The sequence below is a fragment of the Dermacentor andersoni genome, chromosome 1, assembly GCF_023375885.2.
Source record: "Dermacentor andersoni chromosome 1, qqDerAnde1_hic_scaffold, whole genome shotgun sequence".
Classification (NCBI taxonomy): Eukaryota; Metazoa; Arthropoda; class Arachnida; order Ixodida; family Ixodidae; genus Dermacentor; species Dermacentor andersoni.
The window spans coordinates 218,322,791-218,334,552 of record NC_092814.1 but is presented as its reverse complement, the minus strand read 5'-3'; positions in this window follow the sequence as shown (position 1 = coordinate 218,334,552).

The window sequence follows — 11,762 nt, the reverse complement described above, 5'->3', positions numbered from 1 at the left end:
CGCATGAAAAACACAACTATATTGTCATGTTCACTAACTTGATCTCCTCCATTGAACTTAGTTCTTGCGTTGAATGGATGCTTCTAGCGTTTTAAATTCTGCTACTTTGTGCCACTGCCTCCTTCTCCTGAATAAGCTAACTTAATATTGATCCACATGCAATTACTAAAATTCACTGAATGCTTTCTTCATGACTAAACACAATTTGTATGTTAACAACTCCAATTCACAAATCTGTCTTTTGTCACTTCTGGCATGCCACAATGCTGAGTGTTTAGGCCCTTGATTTTTCTCATTTTAGATCTCGCAAGGAACTTAACATAGAAAACTAAACTTTCTGTTGATGACTGTGTGTTTTGTCGTGAAACAACCAAACTCTGGCAGGTCTGTTTCTGTTCAAACAGACTAAACAAATGGCCCACTGAGTAAAAAAGCCAGCGTCTGTCGTCTCAGCGAAATGGAACCTCAAATCCCATTGGTTGTGACCACATTGCGAGCGTGCCTCTACGGAGCAGAGCGAGTGAAAGGGTACATCTGCCATCACTCTAGTGCGCCAGGTGTTGCGTGAGGGGAGAGGGCGCCGCCGCAATGCCACGTCATCCTTGCTCTCGCAAGCCGGTGCCCAGTCCATATCCCCCCCCCCCACTGGGATTAGCTGCTGCACGTGCCCAGTGGGGCATGTCTCCACTAATGTCTCTTCGGAGTGCCATCACTAGTTTAAAACCTAATATCAGTACCCTAGCAAAAAAAACTGATAGAAATTTCTACAAGTCTCTTAGGAATATGTATAGGTTGTATGGGTCCTTCTAAGAGTGATATATATTCCTACCTGACCCATAGAACTCTTTACCAGACTGGCAGGCAGCAGATAGATCTCACTGTGCTGCCTACAAGACCAAATAGCATGATGTATCAGTCTTTTAAACCCAGGTAGAGATCATCATATGACATACAGGAATCTGATTGAGGCACTGATAAAGCATGTTAGAAATAGCACACATGTTGGTGCCCACACGCCTGAAGAGACGTTTTTAAAATGAACTGAATATACAACCCTGAATGCATTGCCTGCCACGTGAACAGATTAACAAACACAGTTGGGATATTAGAGTATCAAATAAAAATGAAGCGTGTAAACTGTGCAATTATCAAAACTTTTTACAGCTTGTATGCACATATATTATCCTAAACATGTTTCAACATAAATTAAAGCACATGTTTTCAAAGCACAGCAGCGTTACTTAGCCTGTGAAACTACATTGGGGAAGTTGCATGAGAAAAGTATCAGTCCATCTTTGTAGCAGGTGTGCTCCAGTTCTTTTATACAAAATTACATTTACAAATTTTGTGAGACGGATGTGCAACATTTAATGCATATCCAAAACAGGATTACTGTCATCATCATCATCATCATCATCATCATGTTTATGTCCACTGCAGGACGAAAGCCTCTCCCTTCGATCTCTAATTACCTCTGTCCTGCGCTAACAGATTCCAACTAGCACCTGCAAATTTCCTAATTTTGGCGCACCATCTAGACTTCTGCCATCCTCTACTGCAATTCTCTTGGTACCCATTCTGTCACACTAATGGTCCAACTGTTATCTAATCTGCGCATTACATGACCTGCCCAGCGCCATTTTTTTCTCTTAATGTCTATTAGAATATCATCTATACCCGTTTGCTCTCTTGTCCAAACTGCTCTCTTTCTGTCTCTTAAAGTTATACTTAGCATTCTTCGTTCCATCACTCTTTGCATGGTCCTTAACTTGTTCTCAAGCTTCTTTGTCAGTCTCCAAATCTCTGCGCCATATGTCAGCACCCGTAAAATGCACTGATTGTATACTTTCCTTTTCAATGATAATGGTAAGCTCCCAGTCAGGAGCTCACAATGTCTGCCGTATGCGATCCAGCCCATTTTTATTCTTCTGTGAATTTCCTTCTCATGGTCAGGGTTTCCTGTGATTAGTTGACCTGGGTAGACGTACACCTTCGCAGACTCTAGAGGCTGACTAGCGATCTGGAACTCTTGTTCCTTTGCCCGGTTATTTATCCTTATCTTTGTCTTCTGCATATTAATCTTCAGCCCCACTCTTACACTCTCCCTGTTAAGGTCCTCAATCATTTGTTGTAACTCGTCCGCAGTGTTGCTGAATAGAACAATGTCATCGGCAAACCGAATGTTGCTGAGGTATTCGCCGTCGATCCTTACTCCTAAACCTTCCCAGTTTAATAGCTTGAATACTTCTTCCAAGCACGCAGTGAATAGCATTGCAGAGATTGTGTCTACTTGTCTGACCCCTTTCTTCATAGGTATCTTCCTACTGTTGTAATAAAGTTTATTTACAAAAGCAAAACAAAGCACTTTCAAGACTGTGAATACTAACTGTAGCTCTAACATGTCAGGCTGAGTTTGTGAATGCCATAAATTAGACACTACCAACGTGATTTCATTAAAGCTACTTTCTGGGCTAGTTGGTGCATACTTGATTTGAAAATATGACAATGCTAATGCATCCATCCACAAAGGAACAAGGACAAGACACAAGCAACATGACTACAAACATGACTAGGGTTTATTTTACACTCCATTATCTAAAGAATAAGCAAGCAACTTTAGCCACATTTAAACAAGCACATAAGAGGAAGAACACAGACTGAAGTACCAACTTCACCATGCCCATTTGTGCTCACAGATGCTGGATAGAACACCAGGTCTAATTGGCACATGCTTTTATCATATTACAACTTCATATGAAGCTATTTTCTTTAGACTATGCACTTTTGCATTCATCCCAAAAGTGTTGTGATATGTGACAGAACACAAGTGAGCTTGTGCAAAAAGAACAAACTGGCATGGCAAACTGACAGGAAGCAAGGAAACAGGACAAGCATTGCTATTGGTACAAGATCTACAGCAATATATTAGAACATGACAATACAGCAATATTATTTAAGCAAAAGTGAGTACAGATCTGAGAATTTATTCAAGTAAGAACATGGATTTACCATTTTTAAAACCACACATTCATGAACAAAAACAGCTAAACATCAGTGCACATATTGCAAAATCAGAAGACACAATTCTTCACTGGGTGCTAGTTCAACCACCGCACGTCGAAATGTGTAAAAGTAGTTTAACCTGTGTAGCTTTCAGCACGCGACAGCAAAGAAGACTATCAGAACAGGCTTCATATATAGTGTTTAGAGTCTTTGATTCAAACCGTAATACACTGTTCAAATAAAATTTCAGAGTTTGCTTGTTTCTTCAGAAAAAAGATAGTGTCTTAGTCATGCCGCCACAGTTAACGGATTAACTTGCACCAGCTATGTCATTGAGTCAAAGGAGAAAAAAAGTGAGGAAGACAGATGCATGGTGTGAAAATGTTGCTGTTGTATCAAGTAGCATAACTGCTCACTTAACATTCAGCTGCTTTCTATGCCTCTGCATACAGACTGAGAAGCTTTACCTCTTCACCATCTGCTAGTGAATCACTGTTTGTTCACTGTGATCACCCACTCAAGGCAGTCACGTGGTTAAGTAGGGCCCTTCGCTACATGTAAGGACACCGACCCGAAACTGTGCATAAGTCCTGTAAAATATTGTCATGTTTTGGCTACTGCAACTGTTCATCAGCAGCTGCATCACTACTGCCAACATGCAGACCATGCAATTCCCCAAGCACTTAATCAACAAGAGTACAATAATGAAGAGTGGCAAATTGGGCTAGCTGGTTCATTAGGAAAACAAGAAGCTATCGCAAGAAAAAATAAACACTCTAGAATTTTGATGGCTCTGGCTTGTGTAATATATTCAAACATCAAAAAGCTGATTATTACAGAACGCCATAAAACGTGGTGCACTGTTATCAACTGTTGTTTTTTAAAGCTATAACCTGTTATTACCAGACATTCATGTACCATGGCTGAAGACATACTGTTCATCGTTGCCATGTCTTGAGCACGGGAATTAGTCTCTTTCATAATGGTTTCATATTTTTCATTCAAAAATATTGTTGTCTATTTCTATAAACACATAAAGGCGCATAACTTCGCTGGGTGTTACGTAAACTAGTGACTCCTCTCTTCTGACGCAGACTGAAAGGTGCTTTGCATGGAGAATTTCAACAGGAAATAGTTTCTTGCATTTCAGAATTATACAAGAATTCGCTCCAGTAAGAATTCTACAAATGAGAGAAAACGCACCTGAGAAGCTGACAAATGCACTGTTTTTAGTCTTTATAGTTCAAGTGTACTGGAGAGAGTGGAATGTTTGTTGGTTGATGACCATTCGGTAATATTCAGTGACACTTGTTGAGTCACCGCCACGGTTGTGGACTACAGCCTGTTTTTCACTTTCATCCATGTTCAAGAACAGCTTTCCAGTGCCTACCAAAACTGTCTGCTGACCAGCTCTCCTCTCCTGTACACCAAAAAAACTCACTGCTTCTGGTGAAAGATTTAAACTAGCTTTAGCTGCCTGTAACTTTCGAGCAAGTACATAACATTCCAATATTTGTAAAGGAACATCATTAGCTCCGCGTACCAATTTCACAAGAAGTTCATTTCCGCCTTCAAATACAAATGAAGAATGCGACCAAAGAGGTCCTAGTTTAGCCGCACTTTTGAGAAGATGCAGGATTTGGTGTACATTGTATGTCATTGCACCCAATCCATACAAAGACTGTGCTCTCACAACAAACTCCGAGAGCAGATCAGATGATCTCATTATGGTCATCTGAAGTGACGGTGTCCAGTAGAAGTATATAGACACCCTCCACAAGCAAACTGGAATGTCTGACATACTTATCCGGCAGAAAGCCATGAAGGCATGGTAATGAATAATGAAGAACCCACCACTTCCATTCACTAGCTTTCCAGATTGTGAAGTCTGATAATCTTCGTGGTGTACGTGTGAATCAATTCGGTGGCTTGACTGCCAATAACCTCCTGTTTAAAGAGGCTAAACTTTGTTGTGAATCAATGTAAACATCTTTTCTCTTTTAAATGTGATCACATTTTTATTCTTTTTAAGCTGTTGTATGGTGTATAGTTGTTCCAACCATCTTTCCTTTCTGAATCCTGGGCTTCATATTTGATTTGTATGTATTGTCTTTTGTGATAATATAAATGCATTATTTCTGACTCATTTTTTAGGCAAATGAGGAAGCTTGCTTCTCCTTGAAGCGCATTACACCTATACAACACATATGGATACTGATAGACTATAGATCTGGCAAACTAATATGAATACATTATTACACTAATAAAAAGAATACACTAGTAGACTGGTACAAGCAGAATAGCACAAATACGTCCAGAATAGAACTAAAAGTAATTTTATCAGTGTATCAGTTGTATCGTTTCATAATGCAATAGAAAAAAACTGATATAATTTTTATTAGGTTGCCCTATCAGATTTTTTGCTAGTGATCTTTCAGTGTAAATGCATATCAACTTTTTGACTAATGCTATGAACTGAACACATGGCTTTTTGTGCTGCAAGTTTTCTTGGACTCCTGCTTCCCTTAAACTTATACTGTATAATATGCTTGCAAGATCAAAACTGGAGTATGCTTCATCAATCTGGGATACACCAACAAAAAACACAACTCTCATAATTAGTTGAAGCCATACAAAACCAACCTGTAAATTTTATTGTACCTGCTTATTTCCATACCGCAAGCATATCAACAATTAAACCTTGCCTTGATTGGCCAGGCTTGTCAACAAAAAAACTTACCCATTTATTTCACAAATTCTCAATTGAAACATATGTTATTACCTCCTTGTATCTCATTGAGAGTGAACTACAACCTCAAGGTACAGGTGCCAACTTGCCATACCAATCTTTACTATTCCTGTAAAAGGCAGCCTCAGAACACACACACGCACACACACGCACACACATATATATCAATGAGCTACAAGGAGGTAATAAAAACATGTTTCAGTTGAGAATTTGTGAAATAAACAGGTAAGTTTTCTTGTTGCCTAGCCAATCAAGGCAACCTTTAATTGTTGATATGCTTGCGGTGTGGGAATAAGCAGCTACAATAAAATGTACAGGTTGGTTTTGTATGGCTTCAACTAAATATGAGAGTTGTGTTTTTTGTAGGTATACCCCGATTTATGAAGCATACTCCAGTTTTGATCTTACAAGCATATTATTCAGTATAAGTTTAAGGGAAGCAGGAGTCCCAAGAAAACTTGCAGCACAAAAAGCCATGTGTTCAGTTATTAGCATTACTCAAAAAGTTGATATGCATTTGCATTGAAAGATTATTAGTAATATGAATACCTATGTACAAGGTGCTTAATTAGAACAGAGTGTTTAATTTTGTAGGTAAATGTGTTAAAAGGACTAGTCATGATGTGAAAATCTCTTCATTTTACTTTTACCACCCCACCTTACCACCATTTTACCTTTACACACACACACACACACACACACACACACACACACACACACACATATATATATATATACCATGGCACCCATTCCGTAACTCTAATGCTCCATACGATAGAAAATACGATAGAAAATTGGGCAAGTTGTTGAAGCTTCATGGCAGCTACTGCATGACAGATGCCGACAAAAGTAATAGAATGGGACAGGATACAGCACTATCAAATGAAGTTTATTGAAAGAAAACAACCAATATATAACACACATCACGTGACCAACACCCGGCCCCCTAGCATATGCAGATACATACCAAAACAACCTTCACATCACCGAATGCACATGTTTTGACGGCAACACACATGTCACGGCTGATTAATCAATGTAAAAAAACAATTACTAAGGCACAATGCAACTCAGTGGCTTTACTTAAGATCTAACACGGCAACCTCGCTACCTTACAGCGAGATGGATGGCTGGCTAACACATAGTGAGCCTTTCTTTCTAATGTGATAAGCCTCCATTAATTCATGTGAGAGCTTTTCACAGTGTGTGAACAGCAGAATAGTGCTTTCAAAAACTGGATGACGCCCAATGCTGCAACAATGCACAGAAAGGTGTGGATGTGCAAAAACCCTTAAAAAACTATGGTACTTCCTTAGTCGAATGTTTAAGCACCTTCCAGTCTGACTGATATATATTTTGTAGGCTTCAAGAAAAAGGAATCGAATAAACAACATTTCGTGTGCAAGAGACAAACTGTATGCTATATTTCACTTTGCAGTCCTCCCTGCTCAGACACCCGTTGTGAAGAATGTGCTTGTTTATTGCTTCACATATTCCCTTCAGCTTATCTTTAAATGAAAACCCAATCCTCTCCTGGAACTTAGAAGCCACCTTTTTCTGCCTGTGCGACAATTAATAGAGGGGATAATGGCAACTTTTTTCCGCTCTTGCTCCTTAAGCTTCTTCCACCCTGGTTGCACCTTAAGTTTCTTAATTAACGTGCTTCAAGATAAAAAAACCACTGAAACTGAATAACCTGCCTCATTAAGCCTTGTCACCAGATTCCTTACACTTTCAAGGATAAGGCGAGAATAGCTCTTGGTTGGGGCATCTCTAATTGTGTGAGTGGCAATACTGTAATTAATAAGTTTTGAATGGCTGGACCTATAATCAAGAAGGGGCTTAGAAGTTCTCGACTGATATCCCCAGCATACGTGATCCCACATAAAAGTAAGCCTGATATAAGAATTGCAGCACATTTTTTTCTGGAACTTCTAAAGTGAAGTTGAAACCTTGCTATTGTTCTCTAAATAGCTTAAGTACTTTGATGACAGCTCTGCGAAAGTTATCATTTGCTCATAAAAAACAAATAATGATCCGCGTATCTGAAAATTTTAAGAGCAAGCCCACTCAGGTTTTGATTATTTTCTGGTCAACATAACTTAAAATATTACTGAGCACTGGTGCAACACCGGAACCTATGCAGATGCCAGCATTCTGGACACATATTTTACTTTCCCACCAAATTGACCTTAAATACAAATCAAGAAGCTCCAGAAAGTTTGCAACAAGAATTTTACACCTTTCAGCAAATTCCAGCTAACCTATTTGCTTGTGTATGCAGTCCTTAACAAACTGCAAGAGACGCACCTGCGGCAAAGAATTTTATAAATCTTCTGCATCTATACTAAAGCCTGCCCATTTTCCCAGATTATGCTCCTGCAGGAAGTGTACAACAGTCTGAGAGCTGGCAGCAAGGAATTCGTTGTTGATTCCCAGCCTGTCAAGGTGTGTCTGCAGAAATTCTGAAACATGAAGCCATGATTTACATTCCAACACAATGGTTCTGAAATGGATTCCCTAAGCTTGTGTGTTTTGCACTGAAGAAGGCACATAAAAGAAGATCTTTTTCCACCTTAACATCATTTGAGACTGTTGTCAAACCAAACTGATTCAACTTCGTGACAGCTCAACATTTTATGTCAGCTATATTGGTATAAATTTCATTAAAATTTGTCAGTGGCTGACACACCCTCCTCCGGAAAAGTGCTTTCCAACATGACAACACAATGCCCTTTTTTGTCTCCAAGGAACCTCCAAGTTTCTGCCCCATACGTTAGCTCAGGTAGAAGGCAATGATTCTATGCTTGATTGTACAAAATTATATATATATATATATATATATATATAACTTTGTATTCACCATCCAGGGCCAGGGAACAAGCGAAGCCAGACACCATTGACCAATTTCTGACTAAAAGAATTAATTTTTGACCTTATACATCTTGTTTTTACTGCACATGTCCCTCACCTCCATCCGGGTTCCCAACATTTATATCTAAAAAGCTTGTCTATCACCACATACAGGGTCTGTCCTGAAAGTAATGTCAGTAAATTTATTGTGATGTGACTGTATGTCAGAGCGGTCTAACTGGTTGAAACTAGTAGTGACGGAATCCAGCTAAGCAGCGGTCCGTCAGTCAGTGTGCTCCGAACATCAGAGAGTGTCGGACGGGCCCGTCCATGAGAGCTGTTTTTTATTCTTGCGCAAGTGAAAATGCAGCGCTCATTAGAACAAAAATTTGCGATCAAGTTTTGTGTGAAACTTGGCAATACCGCTGCGGAAACTGTTACTATGCTCAAGACTGCTTATAAAGAACATGCATGGTCAGATCGGCAAGTGTTTCAGTGGCACAAGGCCTTTTGGAAGGCCGAGAAGAGGGCGACGACAAGGACTGCGCTGGATGGCCATCCAGACCACTACGACTGACAATGTGACACGAGCGAGGGAACTGTTGAACTCAGACCAGCGATTAAGTGTTCGTTTAATGGCCGACATGTTAAACCTTTCGAAAACTCAAGTTCATGAAATTGTTACAAACGATATCGGCATGCAGAAGGCGTGCACGAAAATGGTTCCAAAAGTGCTCACTGACAACGAAAAGTCACACCGCGTTGAAACATGCCAAGAAAATCTCAACATGTGCAAATGTGAGCGAAAATTTTTGGACAACGTCATTACAGAAGACGAGACTTGGGTATTTGAATATGACCTGGAGACCAAAAGGCAATCATCTGAGTGGCACACACACTCGTCCCCTCCCCAGAAGAAAGCCAGGATGAGCAAATCAAAGATCAAGATCATGCTCATTTTTTTTTTTTTGACATCCACGGACTGGTTCATCATGAGTTTGAAGAACCTGGAACCACTGTGAACTCCAAATTTTATGTGGATGTCCTCGAAAGACTGAAACGCAGGGTTCAACATATCCGGCCGGACATTGCACACAACTGGAAGTTGCACCACGATAATGTGCTGGCCCACAGTGCCTTCATCGTCACCGACTACCTGGTTAATGCAGTGGGGCCAACGATCCCCCAGCCCCCGTACAGCCCGGGCTTGGCTCCCCCCCGACTTTTTTCTGTTTCCATGCCTCAAAACACCCCTGAAAGGCAATCATTTTGGGACAGCGGATGTGATTAAAGCAGCTAGCACCACAGCATTAAATGCCATTCCGGAGGAAGACTACCACAACGCATTCGAGAGCTGGAAGTCTCGCTGGAGCCGATGTATTGACGCAAAAGGAGAGTATTTTGAAGATTTTTAAACTTTTTGTAACAACAAAATCAATAAATTATTTTTAATCGCCTTACTGACATTACTCTCAGGACAGACCCTGTACATGCACCTTGAAGGTATGTATGTGGAAAGCATTTCAACCTCTGCTTGCTTTTCTGGCATGGAATAAAATGGCCTTTTGTCTCTAAACCACTTACTTTTAAACTATTCCATTTGGTTCATTTTTCTAACTTCTGCAGAGTTGCATTCACAAGTTTCATAGTTAACCGGCTCCGTTTTCATTCTTGCTTCCTAAAATATGCCCTCCTGTCATGCATAATTTGGAAGGCCTTCTGTTAGCAATGGGTATTGTATTTCAAGACTATCAGTGCAATGTTCCACGAAGGAAACTATTGTTGGAGTAAATTATTGTTCAGCTTGATATCATGATACTACTGCATGGTTGTTATTTATCTCTGCAAGAGAATGGTACTGCCATCCTACCAAGAGGGCATTTCATGGGTATTATTCTCTATCTTTTGACATTAGTTTATGAGGCTCACAGATATGTATCTGTGTCAACAACACCACCTGACATCTAATTTTGTGCAACATACACTACATTTAATCAGATAAAAGTTGCATGTTTGGTCTCTTGGACCAGTCTGCTCAGTGGTAGGAGGTCGAGATCGCAAATGAGAATGGCTGGCCAAGATCTGTGGTGTATGTCCCGTGTTATGCATCTGACAAGATTTCATGGTGGCAAGAAGACATGTCAGACATGATGTGATCTTTCTAATTATTGTGCACAGAGTTATCAGCATGATAATATCCTTAATGCTATAAAGAGTACCTCCAGCAAGCAGTCTATATGCTTATGCCTTTTTGTTGCTTATGGCAACAAAATCCAACATCCTTTGAAACATGCTCACTTGCTGTCTGATGCACAAAATGAAGAACGCTGCCTTCTGTAAATTTATTAGCAACAAGAAAGCCACTCTGGAAGCAATTATATACATACACAGCAACACACACTAAAACCTACAAATGGGAGAAAAAACACAAACTAAGCTAACAATAAAAGAAACCAGGCACTTAACAAGTGTTACATGTTACTCATGTAGGCACATTCAACCTGAGTTAGAGAGATAGATGGTCGACTCCCGCACTCCTGTGCATGCATCTGGATATATTAAGCCTCAACTACTCTTTCTGTATCATAACTATCCCCATGTTTGTGAAATCTGGTGTACAACAGCAAGAACAATGATGGCTTGACAGGTGGTTCACCTTTCAATGAGTTCTATAAGGAGGATGCATCAACTCTTCCAGCCAATCTACACATTACCACATGAAAGCAGCAGCTTATAAACAGCACAACACCATACAGCACAAATTATATATTTGCCACGTGTTATTAAACTTACATCATTAAAGTACATCAGAATTGGCGCTAAGGCTGGTGCACAATATATGAATATACTTTAATCAATCATAAATAATGCAGGAGCTTGGAATATGGTTGACTATTCTCGGAACTGCTTTGATAATACAGAAGTCAAGGCTTTGTTTTTGGCATCACCCACTCCAATTCGTTTTCTTTCTTTTTCCAATTGAAGCGTTGGCAAGGTTTGTGCCATGCGCTTCGACCGTGATTTTTCCTTGTTCGCGCACGGCCAGGACCATGATACAAGAAAATCGCCCCAGTAACGCAGTGGTCCCTGCCTACTTTTTCATATACTTTACCGCAATACATTACATGTGCTTCACGGCATAACATGACTGTTTTGC